General features: G+C 35.5%; 1 protein-coding gene across 2 annotated transcripts in view; it reads right to left on the bottom strand.

Annotated features, from left to right (window-relative positions):
- LOC149544327 (acyl-CoA synthetase family protein) overlaps nt 1-14038 on the bottom strand; it is a 135464-nt gene that overhangs the window by 58997 nt on the left and 62429 nt on the right. The gene's annotated exons all lie outside the window — the stretch shown is intronic.

Here is a 14038-nt window from a genome sequence, read left to right as displayed (position 1 = left end):
CATCTTGTCTCTCGTCATCTCTATGAGTTTCTCCTACATCAAGTCTGCAATGCTTTTCTATATGCCCATAATTATTGCACTTATAACATAGAGTGTTATAGTTCAAATATGAATCATAATTTCTGCTTCTCCATTGTAAAGTTTCTTGCCAGATTTCAATGTGAGGCTGACTGACGCACAACTTTGTTTGCAGGTTTAAACATTGATGTCAATGAATTTGATTTGCTTCAGAATCTGTATATGTTACTACAAAAATAACAGAGATAACAAAGATGTTGTAGAACTTGTGATGCTTACGATCCTTTGATATGCTTGCATTAATTAATTTTGATGCCTTGCAATATCGAGCAGATCGAGTATATATAAAACAAGGAGGGGTGTGATAGTGAGTGGGCATGTCTCTGAACGGAGACATGACCATTCACTATCACACTTATGCGGTGTTTGTTATCATACCCGTTTAGGGTTAGTTGGACTTAACACAAGTCTAAACATACATTACTGATCATAATGAACTCCATTCACATGCAGCCCGATAATGATATTTATTCAGATCGGATATGATCTTAAATCAAAGGGATTGGATTATGTTACGACCATGACAGAGATATGATCTTAGATAAAATATATATATGTTCAATTGGCTTCAACTGCAGCGATCATTTGCAGAATGACAGATAAAGAGATTATATGTATGTATGTATGTATGTAAATCATACTAGTATATATATATATATATATATATATAGAGAGAGAGAGAGAGAGAGAGATCTTTGATCATAGTCATTGTCAGACCGAAGTTACATGCTTTAACATCCATCCTAGAGGATCTCTTATTTGAGTTCTGCATTCTCTAGCCTTGTGACCAAAATAGTCGCATGAATTACAATATCCATAAAAGCTAGATTTATATCCTTGCTTTCTATAATTCTTTTTAAGTTCAACTCCTTTATATTTTGTGAATGAATCTGCCATACTACTCCCTTCCTTGACAAGACCTTTGAATGTAAGATCTTGATTGTTTACTTCTCCTTCAAAACCTACTCCCGTCTTTCTTGTGGATGGTCTTTGACTATCAATAATATCTATTAGAATTTCAGAGCTCTTTTCAAATTTGAATTTGTTATTCAATTTGATGTTAATGTCCTCTAGGTCCTTTTTCAATTTTTGAATTCCTTGGCTTAATTTCGTACACTCCTCTTCTTTTGCGTTTAGATTGTTTTTCACATCATTCTCAACTTGTTTGGATTCTTCTAGCTGAGTCTTTAATTCTTTAATTTGCAACTAGTACTCAGTGGCTTTCTCTTTCAATTTCTTATTTTGTTTGTATGCATAGTGTAACTCTTCCATGACATCTACATCTTCTTCCTCACTAGATGACTCATCAAATTCTTGTTCTTCACTGCATGCCTCATCAACATCATCATTTTCACTACTTGTCTCATCAACACCTTCATCCTCGCTACATGCCTCATCTATCATCTTGATTTTCACTACTTGCCTCATTAACACTTTCATCCTCGCCACATGCTTTACATCATCTTCATCTTCTTCTAGCTCGCTGGTTACAGCCAAAGAGAGCATCTCATCTACTCCATCATCACTTTGATATTCATCATCGCTCTCTTTTGATGAGCTGCTTTCTTTCTTCGAGTAAAAGTCTTTTTCTGCTTGTGAAACTTCTTTTTCTTATGATTGAGCAGTCATAGTAACGAGAATCGAGGCGGTTCACTCGATTCACGCAATTCGGCAATTCGATTCAAGCCAAACAATTTTCTATGAATCGGTGAATCAAATCAGCAATAAAGGGTTTATGAAATAAGTTAATCACTAAATTTCAAGGGTTTTTTTAATTTGCCAATTCATGGCCGATTCGCAATTTGATTTAGCCTTGCCGATTCCGATCTGGTTCTGATTCTCATTACTTTGATTGAGTTTACCATGCTTCTTTCCTTTTTTACTTTGTATAAACTTCCTCTTCATCATCACTAAAGTCGCTACTATTTAGAGGGCATTTTGATGCATACTACCCTGCTTTTCCACAATTGAAACACTTGAAGTTTTCTTTGTTCTTTCAATTCCCTTTTTCCAACTTTCATTTGAAGTATCTAATTCACTACTTGAGCTTTTGATGAAACCATTCCTTTTGTACTTTCCTTTTTTGAATGCTTTAAATGCTATTTCTTTTGTAACTTTTTTGCCTCCAATTCTTATTTCATAAGCGATAAGAATCCCATGTAGTTCATCTTTTGCTAGTGTGTCTAAATCTTTTCTTTCTTTGATTGCAAATACCTTAGAATCAAATTTCATAGTTAATGATCATAAAATCCTTTCCACGATAATTTGTTCTTCCACTTCTTCACCTAGGGCTTTCATTGAATTCGTAACAATAGTTACATTTTACTTCTTCTTTGAACCATCCTAAGACTGACTAGAACCCTTCTACTAAGATGACGAAGGGTGTTAAAATTTGCCTTTATCCTTGTGAAAGTACTTGGCTAAAAAAGGTTGCTCTAAGGAGGATGATGTGGCACTTCTATGAAACTATTATTTCCAACAATCTTGTTGCAGAAGTGTGGTGCACAACTCTAGAAATTTCATATCAACATTAGTCAAAGTAATGTTGAGAGTTACTATAAAGTGCTCATAAGATTTAGGTAGACTCTTTAAGGTCATGACTACCATATCTTATTCCTCCATATTTCAACCAAAAGCTTCAAGCTGATCTTGTATGTCCTTAATCTTCGTGAGATGCTCTTGTAAGGACATGCATCCACAATTGGTTCATGCATATCCTTTAGATGCTTCCAAATGTAAGAAGTTGACCTGTCTGAGGGAATCTTAGGCAATTGATCATTTATAACAGAGAGCTTGAGAAGCATGACAACTTCTAGATTTAAGTCATCCAACTTGTCTTGTTCTACTTGGACTGTGATAAGATGAATCTTTGTGCCCAAAACAATTATCTCAAGGTCACGATATTCAAATATTGTCAACATACATTACTTCCTAAGTGTTAAAATTTTTGTTGTCGAGTCTATGATTGCCTTTCAACATTAAGTTGGTCAATGATGTCACCTTGCATGTTTCCCAATGTATAGAAAATGAGATGAAATAGGCAATAGCACAAATTCTAAAACATGAATCCCAATACACAGCTTCTAAAACACTAATCCCATTGCATGAAACAGGGGCAAATGCAGATACAGACTTCAAAAAAATAATGAAGGCTGGCATGAATTGACAAAAGGTTTCGATGGACCTTAAAAAACCCAACAAAGACCCAAAAGAGATCTCTGTAATGTCCCCTTTTCTGGGATATTATAATTCTATGTGCTGGATCACTTCACCTAGGTTTTGGGGACGAAAAGATTCCTTACAAATTTAGTGCGAGGTTTAGCCTAGACATTTCCAGTTTCAGACCCATCAAAGCAGTTTTGGCAGGTTGTTTGGATACTTACTATTTTTAGTAAGTAAACAAAGCTCAATATTCTTGATATCCCAGTGTTGATTTGGAAGCATCTCATCAAGAGCTTTCCAACAAGCTATTGCACGTGCTTATGCGAGTTCATTTGATCAGTTGTTTTAAAATTTGATGATTATATGGTTTACTGACTAAGTGACTATTAAAGTCCATTTAACTTATCACTTTATTTTTTAAAAGGTACTATGTTCACTTAAGCGACTAAAGGACAACAAGCTTCTTTAAAATATTAATCTGGGAGCTGGAAACAGTTGCTAGTTATTTCTTCTAGGACACAAACCCTTGAAGAAGCATTTGAAGGTTGGATGCAAACCTAGCCTTCTTACAGGGTTTTTCTACATTGCCAATCTGACTGTATTTTCTATTTATAGTATTGGATTATTTGGATTGTTGCATGTTATTGTATTGCTGTTGCATCATACAATAACATTACTTGGCGGCTATTTGTGTTAACTACTGGTTTATCTATGTACTTTTCTGAATATTGGAGGAATAAACAAGCTTTTTTGAGTTTTCTTGTATGTAAATCTGCTGGTTAGAAATAGATTAAAGTTTTTGAATTTATATTGAGTATTGGTTTTCTGTTCAGGTTTAAATCTGCACTTTTATATCACGGATTTCAGAGAAAATATCCGAAAAGGGATATTACAATCTCAAATCACCCAAAAAGAATCTAAAATCATAATAAAATTTTAGTCGGTAGAAGATTTGAGGCACAAAAATCGAGGTACCAACAAAAAATCTAACAACCATCCAGTTGAGATCAACGCACAAGGAGTATGCAATCAAAATAATTTTTTGAATTGTGTTGAACGGTCAAAACCCTAGTCAAAAATGTGAGAACCCTAGGCGGCCATGAACAAACCAAGAGACTTTGTGAAGAGAATAAAACAAACCGCCTGCAACGAATAATGACCAAAATGATCGAAAGTTTTGTCACAAGCAAAAAAGCAAGCCACATGTGCCCTAGACGCACAAAAAGGCCAAGTTAATTTGGTATTTTGAGAAAGGGTTACAGAAAACATGACGTAAAGATAATGTGAGAGGCAAAAGAATGGTCAGCGACTTCAAACATGACCTGTAACTGGGAAAGGAGGCTACGATTTGAACAAGCATAGAATACATTGCCGAAAAAGTGATGAAATTTTTAGAGAAGAGCCTGAAAATAAGCAGCAAGAAATGTGTGGGTTGCAGAAAAGAGTGATCCCCAACTACAGCAAAAAGGACACCTAGAAAAAACAACAGAAAAAATGAGTGTTTTCAATTAAAATAACCCGCAATTTTTGTATTTATAGAGAAGAAATGTGAAACTGTATTTGGGTTCTAAAATTAATTCTGCAAAATCATTTGATCAAATTCAAGTAAAAAAATTGAAAAAATTTAGACAAACAATTTCATATTAGAAATTATAATTTTTTTGAAAAAAAGGATTAGCCTTGGTGCCATATTACGCTAAATAATTGGTGAAATAATTGATGTACTAACAAATGATCAAAGAGATCATTATAAAGAATTTACAAGAAGAGAAAAATAGAAAGTTTATAATAAGAAACTTATGAAACAATCTTCTCTACAATAAATTACATAAATGACAATTAAAGTTGTAAATTACAAAAATAGAATAAGGTTGTAAATTCTCAAAATAGACAATATAACCATTGCCATGACATCAAAAGAAATTCTAATGTGAAGTTCAACACTATATATGTGAATTAGTCTCTACATCATAAAACCAATTTTCAATATGCATGGGTGCTGCATTTGATAGTTAAATAAATAATGGCTATGTATGTGAAGCACACAATTGATGCCAAAAAGGAATATGACCACACGATTGTTGAAATCAATGACCAGAGCTACAATTTGAAATTAATATATATAATTTGGTATATTATTTTAAAAAGTTGAAAAATAAAACATTATTTTACCAATGACAAATCAAATGTGTGTGTCTATATGTATGCATAAAAGTTTATATATATATATATAATTTTATATATTTGAATAAAGTAGGTTTTTTAGAAAATTTTGGATTAGATACATCATTTTGGCTGGCGGTGGTCTGCAACTTCGTACGACTATCGTACGTTTTTTTGCAAACTGCTTCGTTGGCACTGTGTCTGTCTGCTTTTGAATTTGTGTCCTACCGTGTGTATGTGGTCCTGGATTTGCTTGGTGTTTTGTCTTTTGTCCTTGTTGCTTGGTCCTTTCTTTTTTCTCTCTGTGTTCCCAATTAGGGTTTGGGCTGTTCGGCTCCCTCAATGGCTCACGCATGTGAGCTAGAGGTGATGGACAATGCTAATGTTGACCTTGGAGATCTGCTAAAGGGAGATTCAATTATTGTTAATGATATTATGCAGGAAGATGTTGGCTTATCAGTTAATGAAAGCCCTAAGGTGTTGGGAAATCATGAGGAGGAATGCTCTGTGAAGGTTTTTGATGGCTCTACGGAGAATGGTAAGATTGCTGAGAAGCCTTCATATAAGGCAGTTCTCATTGATGATTCTTTACCAAACTGCCCAGAATCCACCATGTTCGAAGGTAAATTTGATAAAGTGCTTTGTTCTGAGGCTTTTAATGGAGCCAAAAGGTCCACAACCGAGGGCCCGGTGCTGAAGGAGGTAGTGATACCAGAGCTAGACTAGGTAGGGCATCTTCTAACGGCTTGAAAACTCTTACTATGTCTCCTAATAATGATATGGTTAAGGTTGTTAGACCAGAGCAAACTCAGCTTAAAAATGTTGCTATTTTTTTTTTTTGTTTGGATTATAATACTCTACCATCTCGAAAATTTCTAGATGATTGTTTAAATTCTGTCAGGGGTAAGAAATTTGGACTACATGTTAACTTTTGCAGGATGATTCAAAAAGGTCTCTTTGTAATTTTTCTTAAAAGCCATTTCATGCAAGAAAGAATTTTTAAGAAAGAATTTTCGAATGTGGGTCATTATTTATTTAGGGCTTTGGCTTGGTCTCCAAACGGCAATTTTGATAGTGTTTTAGAAAGGTCCACACCGAATTGGGTGGAAATTAAAAATCTGCAAGTTGAATTTTGGCCTTTCATTTCACATATTTTGAAACCATTGGGTAATGTGTTGCAAATTGAGGAATTTAGAGTAACTTTGCCACATTTAAATGTCTATATTCTTGTTGCTCTTTCTCCTGACATTGTTTTCCCAGATATTATACCTCTTGACTTGGAAGGTGAAAATTTTTCATGGGAATTTTTGTTGCTTGGCAATCTGCATGCTTGTTTTCATCGCAAAATTAATGGGCATTTAAAAAAGAATTGTCCAACCTTGAAAATGCATTTTGATAAGGTTAGGGTTAATATTAATAATGATAACAAAGCTGCTCTAGTGAACAATGCTAATGATAAGGTTTTTCCCGTCAATTTGGGAGGTGATTCTTGGGATGTTCTTGATAATAATGTTAATTCTAACCCTAACCCTGTGCAAAAGCTTTCTCCAAAAAATGTGGATGAAGTTGAGAAAGCCGACGGTGATGGGTTTATTTCTTTGGATAATCCTCTGTATGACAGCGATTTTGTATTTATTCCGGCTTGCAAGGACCCTCAACCTTCCTGCGAGAGTCATCCCATGGCCCTTGCTTTGGTATCTTCTAATGGTAATAATAAGGATGTGCCAAGCGGGATCCCTCCCCGTTTAAATGCTAAGCAATTGGCTATTAAAGCTATAAATGAAAAGGCCCGTGCACATAAAAAATCTATTGACTTTCCTAGAGGAGGTAGTGCGGTCAAACCTGTGATCCAAGGAGACTTGAATGAGGATTCGAGGGAGGCAATTCATGGAATTTGTGAGGAAAAAGAGAAGAACTTATGAAAAAAGGATGGACTCTGTAAGTGATGGTAGTAAAAATGCCATCCCGAATTGTTTTAATAGATTATATAAGGCGCAGAAGCCTCCCTCTATATAAGAATTATATGATGATTAATCTCCATAGCTGGAATGTAAGGGGCTTAGAAATAGTTGATAGAAAACATTTGGTTAGAAAGTGGTGCAATAAAATCTAGGAAAAGGATATTTAATGTCTCCAAGAAATCAGAGTTGTTGGCTTTCAAGCATCATGTATGACCAAATTTCTATGGGATAAAGCCAAGGGTTTCCACTCAGAGCATGATTAGGGTAAAGGTGTGTCGCTATCTTGGTCCCAAGTGGGTCGACGCTATTTTGCAGCATGGTTGTTCTCCTTGTCAGAGGGTGATATGGGTTGCATTTAATTGTGGGGATGAAATCATTGGTATATGTAATGTATATGCTTCCAATGACTATAGGGAGAGAGCCAAGTTCTAGGAATGATGCTCCTCTGATCTACCTAAAGCTAAATGGATATTTATTGGTGATTTTAATATGGTAGAAAGGGGGTTTGAAACATTCTTGGAAAGGTAACGAGCAGTACTTTTGGTTGAAATTCAAAAGATATTTCAATTGGATGGATCCCATTGAAAATGGAAAGGATTACTACAGAGATATCTGGTTTACGTGGAACAATAATCAAGAAGGCTGCAATAGGGTGCACTGCAGATTGGATAGAGTATATTTTGAAAGCTCTTTTTTTACATGTCATAGCGAGGAAGGTCATTCTTCGGTTGTAGTCTCACCTGCTACTATATCAGATCATTGTCCAATATATGTAAAGATCAACGTTAATCAGTGCAAGAATATCAGTAATGATAGGCCGAGAACTAAATTGTTTAAGTTGAATACCTCACTTCTTAAGGACACTGATAATAAAAATGCTATTAGAATGATGGCTGGTTTATCTAAGATGTGTAATCAGTCCTTAAGACCAGTTAAGCAATGGAACCAGCTAGTGGAAAATTGGAGGAAATTGCTCCAAATAATTGGAAAAAAAATGGCAAAAGATAGAAGTGAGGAGGAGACCATGCTTCAAATGGATTTGAACAACTCTGAATATTCTTTGCACAATGATCAGGAAAACCCCAATCTCCTTAAAAAATTGAATGCCACGAAACATAAACTGAGAATTGTGCAAAGGTATAAGATTCAGGGTCAAAGGATTAGGACTGAAATGAACTGGATTAAGGATGGAGATGCTAGTTCAAAATATTTTTACAATATTATTAGGGCCAAGCATAAGGCAGAAAGTATCGATGAAATCCAAATTGACAGTGAAAGATCAAAGGATCCCAGTGTGACTTGTAATGCCTTTTTTAGTTTCTACTCTGTGTTATTTAATCAGTCCTTAAGACCAGTTAAGCAATGGAACCAGCTAGTGGAAAATTGGAGGAAATTGCTCCAAATTATTGGAAAAAAAATGGCAAAAGATAGAAGTGAAGAGGAGACCATGCTTCTAATGGATTTGAACAACTCTGAATATTCTTTGCACAATGATCAGGAAAACCCCAATCTCCTTAAAAAATTGAATGCCACGAAACATAAACTGAGAATTGTGCAAAGGCATAAGATTCAGGGTCAAAGGATTAGGGCTGAAATAAACTGGATTAAGGATGGAGATGCTGGTTCAAAATATTTTTACAATATTATTAGGGCCAAGCACAAGGCAGAAAGTATCGATGAAATCCAAATTGACAGTGAAAGATCAAAGGATCCCAGTGTGACTTGTAATGCCTTTTTTAGTTTCTACTCTGTGTTATTTACTTCAGAAGTTGGGCCAAGCCAAGAGGAAGCTCTGAAGAATTGCTTGAAAATGATTCCCAGGAAAGTCTCTAAGTTGGAGAGGGAGAAACTTGATAGATGTATCTCCCTGCAAGAAATTCAAAAGGTCATCAGAGATATGGCCAATGATAAATCTCCAGGTTTGGATGGGTGAGATATTCTGCATGGGAGATCTGATTAACTCAATGATGTTCTGTCCCTGAAATCTGGCAATTTCTGTTATAAAGTTGTGAAGGTAATTTTATCAAACAGTTCGCAGACTCCTGTACTAACTCCAGATTTTACTGTTCTTTCAGTGTATCTTAAAATCACACAATATAGATTAATATATAAGAAGCATTACATCAAATAGTTATCCAACGTTATCAGATGCTCCTACAGCAATGGTAATTTTATGAAAGTTCAAATGCTGGCTAGAACATAACACAAATGCTGTTCTGAATATCCACTGAAAATTACAATGCCAAGTAGCGTGACCAGCTGATGCTTTAAGGATTTTACAAGTTTAAACCGACTCAGTGGTTACAAGGAACTAATAACACTGATTGCTTATTCAGGTGTAACACTATCATTCAGAGATATCATTCAATCAACGTTAGAGCCAAAGGAAAGATTAAATACAGACCCGACTTGCTGGAGATGCCGTTTGACTTGTTTGGAGTGGAGCTGGGTCCTGTTACATACACCATTCACTTCCCTCCTATCCGACTCTTCCCGAGATTAATGAAGGAGCTTATCCACGTGCACACAACGATTCAGACTTTTTTTTTAAAACCCTGCAAAAATACCTTGCTACAACCGCTGATGAGGATGCGTGTTAAGGATGGCGTTGGAGTTCTTCACTCACGCACGGACCTTTTTATGCCTGCTGTGCGTTCAAGATGGAAGTTCCTGTACTTCCATATTCACCAGTAATACCCACCAACATCTAACCCAGACGACCTGTATTCGATCTGGTTTTTCTTAATAACCTCCTGTGACTCCTGCTTGCATAAGGTGACTTCTGATATTAAATAAAATAAACCAATAAGATCATTCACTCGTCCCAACTGCTATTACAACCGTGGTCTGAAATAACAACCAAACAACCTCCCAAAATGTAAGTTACGTTTCCAGCTGTGAATCCTTCAAACGTGGGTGATATGCCTTCTGTCAACGTTAAGCTTGGAGTTCTGTGTGTGACGCCCCAACAAGAATATGAACTTCAAACTCCCTTCGACTCCTCATACCACTACTAGGCTCTCAATGATAGGTTGCTGGGAACCAGTTCAATAAAAATAATAACTAGTCTGTAATATCTTAAAAACACAGTCCCTCCATACCTGCAAACTTGCTCATTGCATTATTCTTGCCGATTTTCTTGCTCAATCTACACCATACCAAGAAGATTAGAGTGACGTCTAACCTTCCTGAAATCTCAGACCTGAGGATTTTCGTCCTCAAGGATTAACCAGTCACATTTAAGCAACTAGAACTTAAAGTTGTTTGTGCTCATAAATTTCTTGTATGTTAATCCCAATGCAAGCACGTGCATATATAGCCTCAGAATGAGGGAAAGTACAAAGTACAAAGAATGTGGGATTAATCGACATTTTCGTCCTGTAGTCACTTAAAGCTATTATAAAGTAAATAACTTTAAAAACATTAAAGTGACTTAGCTCTGCTTCATTTAATAAAGTTCTGGAATAAATTAAATTAAATTCCTCATCGTGACTGGAAAGCATTCTGCGGAAAAATTGATATTAATCTATCCGGATGTGGAGATAGATTAATTCTGTCACCCGGAACTAACATCGAGAAGGGGACATGACAATCAGCTCCCAGTTGAATTTTATAAAGAGAACTTGGACAGGATTGGTGAGGAATTGTTGAGATTTTATAATGATGCTTTTGAAGTTGGATCTCTCGGTAGCAATGTCAACAAAGGGGTTATCAAGCTACTTCTGAAAGCTGGGGATAGAACTCTTGTTAAAAACTAGAGAGGCCTATCACTCTTAACCTTTCATATAAAATTATTGCGAAGGCTCTTGCTAGAAGGATTTTGGATGTCACTAAGAATACTGTGTCTATTACACAAACTGGATTCATAAAAAGTAGATACATATTGGAGAACCTTGTCACTAGTTGGGAGGCAATGAACTGGGCTAAAGCTGGTGGTCATAATGTTGCTATGATCCTCTTAGACTTTGAGAAAGCTTATGATAGAGTAGAATGGCCTTTCATCTGTGGAATGTTAGAAGCTTTTGGATTTTCCCCATATTTCTATAAGTGGATAAAGATTTTGTTTCAGGATTCTTCCACGGTTATTGATGTTAATGGTGTACTATCGGACCCTATTGTCCTATAGAGATCAATCAGGCAGGGATGCCCTATTGTTCCTCTTTTTGTGATTGCAGCCAATGCTCTCTTTTATATTCTTAGGGATTCTTCTTTGGGGTCACCTGTGAAAGGCATTACCCTTCCTAATTCTGAAGAATTGATCAATGCACAATTTGCTGATGACACTACCCTCTTTTTGGATCTTTCTGAGAACAATTTTTCCTTGGCACTTGATAGATTTAACTTGTTTTGCCTTACTTCTAGGGCTAAGGTAGCTCCCCACAAATCTGCTGTTTTGCATTGGGTAGAGGATCCTCCTAGATAGTTAAGTGAAATGGGGTGGAGGTGGAATGGACCTAAGGCTATTATCAGATATCTGGGTATCCCGTTTTCCTTGGAGGATTCCTTTCCTCATATGTGGGACTGGTTTTTTAGTAAAATGAACAGCAAGCATATTAGGTGGCAAATGCAATTCCTTTCCTTGGCTGGGAGAGTGCAGGTTGTGCAGAAAGTCCTATCTTCTCATCATTTGTATCTTGCTTCTACATGGTTGTTTGCTAAGTATCAGTTTCAATTACTTGAAAAAATTCTTCGTGATTTCTTGTGGTCAGATGGGTTGGGCTCAAGGAAGAAGCATTGTGTTAAATGGGAATGGTGCTGCCTTCCCAAACACCTGAAAGCTTTGGGCATGTTTTTTTTGAATGTTTGTATGCCAAGAAGATTTGGTCTATTTTCTTTGGCCTTCCTGTTGTTTGGAATTGTAATGTTGGTTTTTCTTGGTGTGAAATCCTTGCTGGGTATGTTAAGTCTTTTGATCCTTTTGTTAACAAGTTTTGCTATGCTCTATCTGGTGAAGTGCTATGGATTCTTTGGAAAGACAAGAACAAGGAGATTTTTCAAAACATCAGAAGATGCCCTACTGAGTTTAATCTTAAACTCACCCATTTTTACATAATGTCACAGGTTTCATTGTGCTTGGAGATTCCAAGATCCAGATTTATGAAGCTGATGCATGATGGTGTAATCCAAGTATTCCAAGATAAAGTCAAAGCCACACAGTACATAAAGAAATTTCAAAGCCTCCTCACTAAGGAAGAGTTAGAAGAATTGAGCAATCTTTTGAATAAGTGTCATTTGGATGATTCCCAGATTCAAAATGTTAAATGCAGCTATCAGTCTACTGGATGGGAGCTGAACTCAGGGGTGGGTGCAGTCATGAATCAGGGGGATTTATCCTAATAGGAGAAGCATAAAGTGTAAACTGTTTTTTGGGTTGGTTCTTAGTTTTTGAGGGCTGTAGCTGATATGTTTTAATAGGCAAATGATGTAAAAAATTTAGTCTGGTTCTTCCCTTGATTCTGTTTTGTGAGGGTTGGTGCGGTATTTATATGTTGGACTCTATGTTGTTTAAACTCTTTCAATATGAAAAAAAAATATTAAAAAATTAAATAAAGTATAAAAATGATATGTTTCTTGTTGATGGGTGTAATTTGAAATATCAAGCAATTTAAACAAATACAACTGAATACAGGAAAATGACATCTAATGTTTCTTATTTTAATAAACATTTCTAAAATTATTATTCAACAATACAATCAATGAATTAGACATTTGATCTATAATTGTAATTAAGAAAACTATTCAATTATACCAGCATTGGTAACCTCCTTTTTCTTTTTTTATCTCTATATTTCTCAATAGTCATATTTGTAACAAATCAATAGATTTACATATATTCATCTTTTTTGGGGCTCCCAATGACTATGGCACAATTTTATCCACTTCTGACTAGCAAAATGATTCATTATTTAATTTTTAATATAACATACCAAACTTTATATATTAATTTCAAATTATAACTTTGGTCATTGATCTCAAATAATTTATTATTATATCCCCATCAACTAGCCTATCAGCCTGGAGATCATTAATGACTATACAAACATGTTATATTCTTATTTTTATTCTTAAAATGTTCCATTGTTTCCTTTCATAATTTTGCTTTTGACGGTACACCTCAAAAATGAAGGCATGGTTTGCCCATTACTAATCCTACTGCAAAACAATCATTACCTCTAACTCAAAAAACAATTGGCAGGAACTAGCTGGTATGCATCTCTTGCTCATCAAAGGAGAAGACTTTGAGCCAAGAGTTTTAAAAAGAAATCTAAAGGTGAAAGAAGCGCACATAATGCAAGAAACTAATGTATGTCATCACAAAGCAACAAAAATGGGTGTTAAATTGTTGGTATAGTAGAACATGACCTACAATATACACAACATATTATATTTTACTTGATCAAATACACAAAGACAGACTATGCAAGATCCTTGGATGACAAGAAATTCACTCATGGATTTGTACTATTTTGGAGATCTAGTTTGATAACATGGGGAAGTAAAAAGAAAAACATTATTGCTCACTCTTCGACAGAAGCAAAACATCATCCAAGGGAGCTATCTGTTGCAACACTAAAGTTCAAAACATTTTGACTCTTCTTTGCTTGTATTCTAAAGAAACCAATATAATGGGTGGGGAGGGCGGTTAATGCAGAACTGTTAGACTAAATAGATAT

The sequence above is a fragment of the Cupressus sempervirens genome, chromosome 8 (genome assembly GCF_028749045.1).
Source record: "Cupressus sempervirens isolate cs-2001-9-10 chromosome 8, ASM2874904v1, whole genome shotgun sequence".
Lineage (NCBI taxonomy): Eukaryota > Viridiplantae > Streptophyta > Pinopsida > Cupressales > Cupressaceae > Cupressus > Cupressus sempervirens.
This window is presented reverse-complemented; position numbering and strand designations above follow the sequence as displayed.